Consider the following 12,545-nt stretch of genomic DNA (forward strand, 5'->3'; position numbering starts at 1 on the left):
AGTATAGTACGTAACACATTCTGAATAGGTAATCAAAAATACTAATTGAATTGATCCTTCCTTGAAATCCTTCAAAGGCTCACCACCATCTGACCTTTGCCTACCTTCCTAACCTCACATCCTCAAATTACTCTTTTAGTTCTGTGCAAAGATAGTTTCTTATTATATAGTTCTGTTCAAGCAATCCTTTTCCCTTTTTATCTCCCCCGTACACACACACATCTCCCACTTTATTAACTCTCTGGAATAATTTTCTCTTGGAAGTGTTTCCTGACTCATGACCTCTCCCAGCCTAAGTTGAATTAATGCTCCTTCTCTGAGCTCCAGTAGTTCCCTGTGCACCTATCTCTGCTGCACTACACACATTACATCATAAAGGAGTTATGCAAACACTCCACTCAAGTTGTTTTATTCACGTTGGTATCCTCCAAAATTAGTACACTGTCTGGCACATAGATGATTTCAAAATGTGATTTAAGTAAAAAAAAAAAAAACACATAACAAAGAAATCTTGGCACAGGGTATATTTTAGGAGAGACATAGATGTGGAAATGCAAATAATGGAATATTTCATATATTTTTCTAAGAGACAGAACTAAAAGAATTTGAAAAAGCCTTTCAATGTTGAGGCTATAAATTCAAATCACAAAACAATAAAGGTCCTTACAAGAAAGATACTACAATGGTATTTGACTATTTTTAAAAAGGCAGAGATTGGGGGGACCAGGAAAGCAGACTATTCACACGAATGCTAATATGGGGTTATCAGAGGATAACAGGGCAGTCACAATCATTTTAAAGATACATTCTAATATGAAGAAAAACCAGACGTTGTATTATATTCAAACCTGTCCCTCACATGACCTAGGCTTCAAGGCACCATCATTACAGATGGTCCCTTACCTAGGATAATTGGACTTAAGACTTCTGACTTTACCATGGTGAGACAGTGATAAGCGTTCAGTAGAAGCCAAACTTCAAATTTTGAATTTTGGTCTTTTTTTCAGGTTAGCAAAAGGCAGTATGACCTTCTGTCCTGGTACTTACTGGGCCGAGGGAGCGAACCACAGCTCCCAGTCAACCATGCAATCCCGTGAGTAAACAACCAATACACTTAGAACCAGTGGTTCTCAATTTCCGTATAGTATTCAAGAAATTACATGCGATACTCAACACTTAATTATAAAATCGGCTTTGTGTTAGAGGATTTTGCCCAACTGCAGGCTAATGTTAAGTATTCTGAACACATTTACGGGAGGAGAGGCTAGGCTAGGCTATGATGCTCTATAGGTTAGATGTATTCCATGCATTTTTGACAATAATATTTTCAATTTACGGCGGGCTTATAAAGTCATAACTGTCATTAAGTCAAGGAAGGGCTATATTCCCAAATTAGTATACAAACCCTTTTCTTTTTAATTCATTCTTATTCTGTGTGTATATATATATATACACACACACACACATATATTTTGTGTATATACATATACACAAAATTTACCATTTTAACCATTTTTAGAAGCACAGTTCGGTATCGTTAAGCACAAAGTTGTACAATTATCAACACTATTCATCCCACTTCACTTTTAACACACACCACAGCCATATTTCCTTTTTCCCATTAACTTTGCTTCTGTAACGTACTGAATTTCACGCACCACAAAAGGTTCTGCCGGGTTAAGACTCAGGAGCTGGGGTGAAGTAAATCACTGAAGGACTATCCTTCCCGGCCTATCCAAATCATAGGCTTCTTTTAATGGAGTTTCAAAGCTAAAGACCACTTCATCGCCTCCCTCCCGCCTTTGTAGGCATCAGTAACCTAGCAGTAACCATAGCAGCATCCACATCTCTCCAAAAAATGCACCGAGTCCCTAAGAGCAGCAGCCTCGAGCCAGCGCGGAACCCCCGCAGCTTCCTTTTCCACCGCGCAAGGTAACTAGCGCCGGGACTGGGCTCTTTATCCAGGACCGCAGCCAAGAGGTCAAGACAGAAGAATAAAGAACGACGTGAGAAACAGAGCTTAAGTCTTAGAACTCCCTTTTACTCTCCTCCACTACCCTCCTCTTCGTAAAACACAGCCAGCCCAGCCCCTTCGCTTGTTTCTTTAAACTCCTAGCGCGACCCTTCCAGCGAGACCAGCGCACTTTATTGACGCAAAGCTCCCGTTCTCGCGAGGATTTGGGAGCGAGGGGCGAAGAGAGCGGACAAATCTCTCGAAATCTCAGTAGGCGCTGGAGCCGGAGCGGCGGTTGAGAGGCTTGGAACGAGGGGGAGGGGTGGGGCGCGGTGCTTGGAAGGGGCGGGGCTTAGCCTTGGAGAGGGGCGGGGCCGGGGAGGAGTGGGGAGGCGAGAGAAGGCCGGGGGCGGGGCCGCGGGGCCGGAGACCTGTTGATCGCAGGTAGCGCCGGCCGGCCGGGGTTCCCTTGGGACTGGGGCGACTGCGCATGCTCGCTGGCCGTTTCGGGCCAGTAGCCGAGCCGCGGTGACGAACCGGCTCCTCCGCTGCGGTGGTTGCGGTTGCGGCGATGGCGATGTGAGGGGGCCCGGGGCGGGATGGTGCTGACCCGGGTAGGGCCGTCTTATTCCAGCAGGACAGCGAGCTCCTCGGCCCGACAGGCGGTGGAGGAGGCCGAGCCGGGCGAAAGGTAAGCCGCTCGGGGTCTTCTCCGTCTCCCTGGGCTCCCGACACCCGAGACCCCTCCCTCTTTCCCACGGGCCCGGCAGGAAGCGGCCTCCTTCTCCTGCCCCCGCTCGCCCGCTCTCGGCCGGAGCCCGGCCCCGGCCCCGGGCCCGCTGAAGGTCGGTGGGGACGGCCGTGCAGAGCGCCCTCCGGGTGGCGACGAGCCTCGGCGCCCCGCTCGCCGGGTGCTGCCCGCTGCTCTGTCCCCTGCGGCGCGTCCCCCGGCCGGTGCCCCCGGACCTCGGTGCTGCTGTACCGGCCGTCGCCTGCCCTTCGCGGTGCGCTGCCGCCTCGCCGCTCCGTCCTGCCCTCACCCCCTCCTCCCACGTGCCCTTTCGCTCCGCTCGTGTCCCGGTCGAGGCGGCGTATCCTCTGGCTCCCCGTAATTTCTTCCAGCTCCGTGCATCCCTGGTTTGGCTCTTCTTCCCGACGCTCCTTACCCGCACGGACCAAGTTTGCCTCTACAATTTCTAACTTGGCTGCCTTCTTTCCCCCTTTCAGCACTTCGTTCTCCTTTGTGAGTTTCTGAGGCGGTGTTTGCTTTAACCTGGTTGTCCGCTGGAGTTCATCCTGTGCCCCCCTTGCCTTCGCAGGCCCTCACTCCCTAACTCTTTGACTGTCTTTTGGTACCGTTTCATCGTTTTCCGTCTGATGGCTCCCGGCCTCCCGTCCTTTTCCATTGTGACCCTATTTCCCGTATGTCATCTTGGGCTCTCTTTCTCCTCTCCGTCTCTAAAACTGTTTTTTGGGGGGTTTTGAAGATTTGTGTGTGTGTGTGTGTGTGTGTGTGTAGATCCAGCGTCTTTAAGCCGCTTAACTTTTTATTAAATCTCTGAGTTCAGTCTCATCTGCTTTCTGCTACCTAAGCTAGGTATCCATACTCAGTCTTCTTAGTGCATCATGCAGTTTAATAAAATCTCTTCATCTTTTTTATTCCCTGACGGGGAAATGTTGTCAAAAGAATGACAGTAGCAATAAACCTCTTACATTTATTTACTTGATTGAACCTTTAATTTTTAGGGATTCTATTTACCTTACACATCAGAATAAGCAAGTCGAGTATAGACTTGATGAAAGTATAAAGGGTTAAGACTTGTTAACATAAGGTTAAAATTTGGAATTTTTTTTGCCCTTCAGCAAATACAGTTGTCCAAGAGCTAACCTTAAATGAAATTTAATAAATTCTATTTTATGAAATTCGTTATTAACTTGATGTTTTACATAATTACAATTGCAAATGATTGCGTCATTTTCTTGAGGGTCTCTGCTCTCTTTAATAAATGCATGTAATTTTTATTTATTTAAGAATAGATTTAGTGTGCCTACTGAATGAAATATATGTGAGAACAGATGTGTTAAATTTTTGAATTGGGCAAAAGAACTTTCTAACTAGTGTTGCCCCCCCCCATTTCATTTATATAAAACCTCTCTATATGAATAATGGTAAAGTATTTTATTTCGAAGGCGTCTGCTGAAGCAGATACTTTCAGTGAAGTTTGCCTTTATTCTAGGGTTGAAGATCAACTGGATTATGTATTTCATTCTGGAATCTCAAAGCAGTCCACAAACAGTAAATTCTTCCTTACATTGTCTATGTCAGGTAGGAATTAAAATTTTCTGTTTATGTTGTACAGAAGGGAAATACCAAGACAAAAAAGTGTAGTTTCTTATCCAGACTGATATTAGAGATAAAAGTGGAGGGAAATACAGTTTAGTATCCAGTGTCTCAAAGCTATACCTCCTTTGGAAGAACTAGCCAATTACTGTGTGTGGTAAGAAGTGATGAACTCTTCAACTTTTAAGATTTTTTAAAAATGATTTTTCCTATGCAAATACATATAACTGCTGCTTAACAAGGAAGCTTTCCCACCTCTCAAAGGCAAGTCTTTTTATTTTTAGGTAACAATTCATTAAAAAAAGTAAAGGCCTACAAATTCTTGTTAGTATTTTTTTTTTTTACTTTGTTAATTGTGTACTTTAAGAATTAAAATAATAATTTGTGGTAGACAGTAGGCACAGAGCTTGATGTCAGAAGATCTAAACTCTTATGATGACTCATAACGTTAATTTGTAGAAGCCACTTAACCTCTATAGCTAGTTGTCTCTACCTGTAATAAGCGGGTAAAAAAGGTGGCCACTCAGTGATCTTTCAGTAGCAAAGTAAGCCTTATTTAAACATGAGTAGGGCCACCACAGACAAGAATTGTTATATATTTCTATCTCTTTTAGACTGTGTAAAAGTATCATTAGTTAAATCCCAGATCAAACTGGAATTTAGATTTTTTAATTTAATTTTAGACTTCTGTGAAAAATCTAGTAGAATGCTGGTGAACTGTATACTAGCTTATATTAATATTCATACACAGTGAAACAGATGCTGTAGCATTCATTATAAAGAATTAAAATGCCCTTTTTCAGGGTTTGATACTGAAAGGAGATGTTGTAAGAGTTATTCATTTATCTTTGGCTACTGCCATAATTTTCTGTTGTCTTATATTTTTAGCTTTGTTTATTATGGATATAGGCCCTTGACAGTGGGCATTGTTTAGGGATTAGAAAGGGCAAGAATTTCCTTTGCTTTGATTTTATGTATTGAGGAAAAACTGCTTAAAAGTGAGTTTTGTGATATGTATGTGTGTGTTTAAGTGAACGGATGAAGATGGGAGCATATAGATTTCTTTTCCCTGAGTTTGTCAGGAAGAAAGTTTAGAAATGAGTAAGAAGCAGAATCGTGATACCAAAAAGACAAAACAAAACTTAATGAACCCAATGATGTTTTAGAAAAGTTACAAAGCGCAAGTTGTTAGGCAGGTCTAGATTTTTCAGAAGAAATAACGTAAAACAGCTCCACAGTGGGTTTCACCCTTTTAACAAGTACATACTCCGTTATCAATAATGTGCTAAATTTAATAAAAATTTGCCTCTTTTTTCTTGACAGGAATCTAGAGGTATCGGGCATATTATACCAGATTATATCAGATCTCTCCTACTTGAATAACTTCTTATTTTGATGAAACAATCTTTATGAACTCTCAACCAAAACAACATTCTGAGTAAATTATAATATATTCCTTTTATGGAATTAGGTCTCTTTAGACCATCCATAATAAAGCAAGTATTTCTAAATTATATTGTTAATTTAGAAGTCTGTAATTGACAATATTATGGAACATTTCTGTTAAGTTCTATGAAATGTCCTTTTGCTACAGTTCTTAATATAATCAGACGTAGAAGTATTCCTTCATTGAAATCCCCTTGAAGTTGTCTTATAGGATGCAGCTGCTTCATTCATGATTGTTTTTAGATCAGTGATATCTCTGACATCTGCTCTTTGATGTCTCAAGTTGCCAGTAAGTCATGGTCTTCAGTTGGAAATACTGCTAACTGTAAATGTCTAAACAGCAAGATCAGGTCTTATTGACAGTCACTGTTTCAGACATTGGAAGCTTATATTCCCCGTTACCATCACTTTTGCCTTTTGGAATTAAGGACCCCAGTTTTAAAAACCATTCTCATTCTTCCTCAGGCTTACTGAAAATTAGTTCTTTTCCTCAGGTAAGATAAGATTAGAATGTAGGCTGTCACCAGTCTTGTTCTGTAAAATGAATAACTTTTATGTCAGAGTATAATAATTATATAATAAAATGCTTGCCAACGGCCCCATTTTTATAGAAGAATTCTGAAATAGACCTCTAGGCTTGGGGAACCAAAGAAATGTCTCTAAGGAGTGAAATCAATAGAAAATTTTAAATAGAGATTTGAAATATTCACAGTCTCCTTTTTTCCTAGTTTTTCTCAACACCTAAGATCTAAGATGATCTTAATTGGAAGTCAGCTCATTTCCCTTTAAGGTCTGATGTCCTATAAATGACAGTATTTTTAAAACATACAATTGAAACTGATAATAAAAATCTATTTAGTTGAGTTACAGTATTTTGAATAGACATTTCTCTAAATGAAATCATAGTTAAAAAATTGAGATAAAATATTGAGATGTAAGGAATTGTTGAATCTCTGTATTGTGCACCTGAAATTGGTATAATACCTTATGTTAACTATACTATAATTAAAATAAAAACGTCATACATAAAAAAAAGAAAAGAAAAAATTGAGTTAAAATAAAATAATACTATCAGCTATTTATTGAGCACTGTGCACCAAGTCCCATACCTAATGCTCTGTGTATATTTGTATATATTATCTTTATAAGCTTTAACTTTTGATCTAGGAGTTACAAATATTATTTCTATTTGAGAAAAGTAAGATTTCGTGAGTCTGGATTAGAATCCGGATCTCTTTGATGTCAAAGTTACCAGCTGACTGAAGAAAGCAAGAAAGCATAGACGTTTAAGAAAGCATTGTTTGTTTCTTAGAACATTTTCAGAGAGAGTATTGTAATCCTCTTTGTTCTAGTTTTGAGCTTTGTTGAGATAACCAATAATATGAAATAGTTTAGGGGATGCTGGGGACAGATCCCTGAACTAGGTAGTAGATCACTGTGGTTCCTTCTGAATTTCTCTTCCTATTAAGAGAAGTAATTGGGGATCTCTGGGTGGCCCAGCGGTTTAGCGCCTGCCTATGGCCCAGGGCACGATCCTGGAGTCACGGGATCGAGTTCCACGTCGGGCTCCTGGCATGGAGCCTGCTTCTCCCTCCTCCTGTGTCTCTGCCTCTCTCTCTCTCTCTCTCTCTCTCTCTGTGTGTGTGTGTGTGTGTGTCTATCATAAATAAATAAATAAATCTTAAAAAAATTTTAAAAAGTAACTAAATTTTTGGTCATTTGGGCTCTTATTGTCTTGGGGTTTTATTGTGTTTTTTAAAATGTTTGTTTGTTTGTTTGTTTGTTTGTTTGTTTTAGAGGGAGAAAGAGTATGTAGCGGGGAGGAGCACAGGGAAAGAGAATCTTAAGCAGACTCTGTGCTCAGCACAGAGCCTGATGCGGGGCTCAGTCTCACAACCGAGACCATGACCTGAATTGAAACCAAGTGTTGGACATTTAACTGAAACCAAGGGTTGGACACTTAACTGACTGGTTTTTTAAAGTATATAATAACATGATATATTCAGAGGCATTCTGTTTTATGTTACGAGCAGGTTTGTTTTATGGCCTGGATGTGTCCCTGAAAAGTTTATATGAGCTAGTTTTAATAAATTAAATCTTGTTTCCCATTATTGATATGATGTGAGATGTAGCTTTCATTAAGTGTCCCATAATGAGCAATAAAAGTTCTTTCTCTGTCTTTCTACTTTGTTCTCATATAGTAAGTCAACCTTGGGAATACTCTCAGAAGTTACCAACATTCCTTCTATGTTTAAAAAAATATTTTTACTATGGATTTTCTATAATATTAACACAGTTATCCAAAGTGAACAATGTTTTGTTTTGAGAATGCTTAACTTTTTAACCTAAGTGCCAATTCTAAGATAGTATATTTATTAGATAATATATTTATTTTATTAGACAACTGTTGAAAACCAAATTTTGAAGAAATTAGAAGAGAACAATCTTTAAAACTTCAGATTTTGTTTGTGGGTGTGGAATGTGAGAAATTTGAAGATTTCATAATTGGAGAATAATGCTAATTGCATGGAAAGTTAAATGTGGTTCATCTATCAAGGGTAATCTTTTTTTATTAGTGCTGCATTCTGGTTTCAGTTTTTCTTTTAGTGGGGGCTTTTTTTTATCTCATGACTTGATCATTCAATCTATTTCCAATAACAATTCAGGTGTAGACTTTACAATTATGCAAGTTTAAATTTAGGCTGTGTAGTTTGGCACATTTGAGAGTTTTGTCCTTTTTCCATTTTTTCCTAACTGTGGTCTTGGGTAAGTTATGTAAACCTTTTGTTCTTTAGTTTCCTCACATGTAAAATGGAGTAATGATAGCTCTTTCAGATTTTTGTGAGAATCAAATAAAATAACATAGTTAAAACTACTGGTGTAATAGTAGGTACTCCGGAAAATTCTGAATGTTTATATTTGGTTTCAATTTGATATTGCTATTTGATCTATATTTGATATCAATAGAGAAACATACAGTTTTTTAAAATACTGTTTGTCTATCAAGTTGTTCTTATTATCTTCCCTTTTGAAAGTCTCCTCCCCCCTCCCTAAAAGAAGAATTTAGTATTCTATTCTCTTCTTAAATATTTTTATAATTTGGGCAGTATAGTATATGGCAGGCTCTCAGGAATTCATTTTTTTTAATTAATTTATTTATTTATGATAGTCACAGAGAGAGAGAGAGAGGCAGAGACATAGGCAGAGGGAGAAGCAGGCTCCATGCACCGGGAGCCCGATGTGGGATTCGATCCCAGATCTCCAGGATCACGCCCTGGGCCAAAGGCAGGCGCCAAACCGCTGTGCCACCCAGGGATCCCTCAGGAATTCATTTTGATGAATAAGTTGTGGCAGCAAAAGTTTCTAGGCCAGTGTTCTTCCTTAATTTACATGTCCTTTCTACTGTAATTATTCTGATAAGCTCATCTTAACTGTGAATCAGTTTTTAAAATGAGAGATGTCACAGATCAAAGAATTGTGCATGTGAATAACTGTGAAGGCAAAAAGAAAGTTAAAAGCTATCTGAATAGCGTGATCTTCAGAGTTAGGCAAGTAAAAGGTGGCTTGGCCATTTTAGAGCAGGTTATAATACAATGACTTAGCATGTTTGGCCCCTACAAGAAGGAGCTTACAAAGATGGGCAGGGTATGGTGTCAGGGCCTCAGCCAGATAAGAAGGAAAATGAATGTAAATCAAGATATAAAAACATAGCTCAGATATTTATATTGAATCACCCAGTGCAGACTTAAGCAACCTGGATGGCCAGAATTATACCGGATAGCAGGGTTAGAGATATAAAACTAACCCAGATATCACTGGTTGATTGTTCTCAGCTTACTGGTATGGCCTGACTTGGTCAGGATTAGCTCTCAGACTTTAAGGGCCCCATCTGTGTGGATTGGAGTTCAGCTATGCCCTGAGTGAGACTTAGAAAAGGTGGCAGCTGAGCACCCTCCTCCCCCAAGAGACCGATCTTCTACTCTTCTCGGTTTGCTATACAACTTGAGTATTAAGAATATTTTATTCACAAGGTTGTAAGAGCAGCATTTTGAAGCCTTCTCGGGGTGCCCCTATTTTGAGTTTCCTGCTTATTCATTAGAAGGCTCAAGAAAATGGACCCAAAACTGACTAGCTAGTATTGAATGGGTTGAGTTAACCTCCTTCTTTGTTCCCAACATATTCCTATTTAACATACTTGAATTTAACTGTACTTATAAGGCACTCTTCCCTCCATTGATCCTAGATCCCAAATGTCAGTCTCCATCCCCATGTGTCTGCCACAGTGTGAACTCCTTATCTAGTTGGGCTTGAATGTGATGTTCCTTCATTTGGCATCAGTTCCTATATGTCTGCCATAATTTGAGTTTCTCAACATTGAAATATGAACATTTAAAGATGTGTATATTTTTTGTACAATATGGCCCCTAAATGCAAGTTTACTATGTTATTTAGTGCTTAGCTGAAGAAACAGTGAATTTTTTCCTAAAGCTGGAAGACCAAGTGAATGTGTTTTATTTATTGAGAAATGGTATATTGATTGCCACTTTGGAGCCTAAGGGATTTTTAAGGGTAAGTTGGCCCATAGGTGATTTCTGCCTTATGTGGCATCTACAGTATTTTCTGATTAGGCATCATTATTCAGACTGTCAGTATTATAAGCTCTGAACCCATTTGTGTCATGGCTGCTAACTTTGGAATAGAATTTAGAAGCTGGAGCCATTGGCTCCATAATTGGTAGAAGTGATCCCTTTATTTCTTAGGTTGGCAAATGGAGCGTCTTAAAGTTCTTATTCGCTCAACTCCTTTCCTGTCTTCAGGACACATATTTTGAGTCCACCATCTGAGTCAAGGCTGTTAGTTTTTTTATTTCTGTGAGAGGATCTGATCATCTCCTGTGGTCTCCAGCTCATCTTGAGGAACTTCTAAGCTGTGCCTCTTACTTTCAGATGTTTCTACATCCTTTTAGATTTCTGGTAATACTCATGAATTCAGACTGAGTTCAAAAGGGTTAGTGTGGTTAGCTGTTGTTTTAGGATTAGTGTAGATAATGTAGGAGCATCTCCCACATTTTTCCAGATATCCATGCCTAGACTCCTCTTTGTGAATATTGGAGGTCTCTCAACTGATCTTATTGGAGTGAACATCTCTATAGCCTTAAAAACTATGCATAGTTTTTATGCACTTGGTGCTATTTCTGGGATAGTTACTATACATTCCAGCAGTTAAAGAGATGGCTTGGTATTCCTAAACTAACATACATATTCATAGACATATGTATGTGTAATTTAAAACTTTCTAGTTGCTACATTTTACAAAGTAAAAATAAATGGTAAAATTAATTTTTATAATATATTTTATTTAACCCAACATATCTAAAATATTATTTCAAGATGTGATCAGCATAAAAAAACATTTTAATGAGATATTTATGTTCTTGTTCTACACTGTCTTTGAAAGCTAATGTGTGCTTTATGCTTAGAGCATATCTCAACTAGTGCACTACATTTTTAACAGTTAAAGTAAGATATAGCCCTACCAAACAATAGAGTTACATTCAATGAAAAAATATTTTATACTGCGCTAGTGTTTGGATTTAAATTTAAATTACTTTAAATTTAAAAATCAGTTCCTCAGTCACACTATCATATTAATTGTTCAGTAGCCACTGTGTCTATTGGCCACTGTGTTAGAGTCCCTCTAGAGGGCCAAGGACATCTTTCAGAATAATAGATTAACTTTGTTTCTTTGATAATTGTCAGATTGTTCTCCCAGTCAGTGTAAGAGTCTTTCAGTATACATTTTCCATTTAGTATCAGAATCCGTTTCTGTTTGAAGTTCCCCTTTGGCTTCTTTGGATTGGAGTTTGTAGTTTACTCAGCTAAATTCTCTCTTAGAGACTTAGGAAATGGCCCAAGAAGGAACACTACTCAAATTATTTCATTTAGGCTATCTTGTCAGGTCCAGAAAAACAGAAAGAACGATTTAGTTGCAGGTAAGTCAACTCTTTCCCATAGCTTCAAATGCTCAGATTAAAGTGACAGATTCTAAGCCAGGAAGCTGACTGCAGAAGGGCCATGAAACTCATGGCTTATCATGGAGCAGAAAGTTTCCTTGAAGTGGAGTGTTTCCTAGGCGTCCTCTGGGTGAAAGGAAAAAAGCCCTTTCTTTACCTTCTTTCATTCTTAAGAGAGGACAGATAAGGATTTTTCCGTTCCATAAAAGATCCTTTGCCTGAGGATATGAATGGCATAAGCATTTGTGTGAGTGATTACAAACTCTGAATGCATTTACCCTGTAGATGAATTTGATTTGAACTGCACAGGGTTGGTTGGTTGGTTTTGTTTTTGTTTATTTTTGAACTAGTTGGCAACATCTGAGGTTTAGGAGAGTTCACCATTAGAAAAATAAAATGTTCATTTCCTATTGAAAATTTAGAAGCTTTCAACAGTGCTGGATCAGCAAGAATTGGCTGTACCTGTGTGGCAGTTGCTCCCTGTGATGGGAAAAGGGCAGTTTATGAAAAGAGAATCAGACAGATCCCCTTTGACCCTGAGAGTCCTCTGGTTTTTCTTGCCTTTCTCTTTTTGCCTACTCTCCTTTCCTTTGGTCCTTTGAAATTTTTCTACCAGTACATAAACATAAAAATAATTGTTTTCTGTTTTTTGAGGGGGAATGAAAGCCAGGTTTATCAGCATCACACGGTATATATCTGTACATATATGTTTCTACCTAGGGATAATCAGTAAAAAGAGGTGGGTTTGAGGAAAATTAGACAGTAACAATAGAGGACACCAGAATAGGCGA

The 12,545-nt window shown here is 39.0% G+C and overlaps 1 protein-coding gene across 10 annotated transcripts in view; it reads left to right on the plus strand.

Annotated features, from left to right (window-relative positions):
• The first annotated feature begins 2,362 nt into the window (after nucleotides 1-2,362).
• The window catches only part of FAM135A (family with sequence similarity 135 member A), a 132,536-nt gene continuing 122,353 nt past the window's right edge, over nucleotides 2,363-12,545 (plus strand). For 2 of the 10 annotated variants that reach the window (XM_038554449.1, XM_038554454.1), the window contains exons 1-2: nucleotides 2,366-2,645; nucleotides 4,192-4,280. The gene's annotated coding sequence lies outside the window, so the exon portion shown is untranslated. Of the gene's footprint in view, nucleotides 2,646-4,191; nucleotides 4,281-12,545 lie in introns of all 10 variants that reach the window. The other 8 variants (XM_038554452.1, XM_038554453.1, XM_038554455.1 and 5 more) reach the window with 6 other exon arrangements.

This window comes from Canis lupus, chromosome 12, assembly GCF_011100685.1.
Source record: "Canis lupus familiaris isolate Mischka breed German Shepherd chromosome 12, alternate assembly UU_Cfam_GSD_1.0, whole genome shotgun sequence".
NCBI classification, from domain to species: Eukaryota; Metazoa; Chordata; class Mammalia; order Carnivora; family Canidae; genus Canis; species Canis lupus.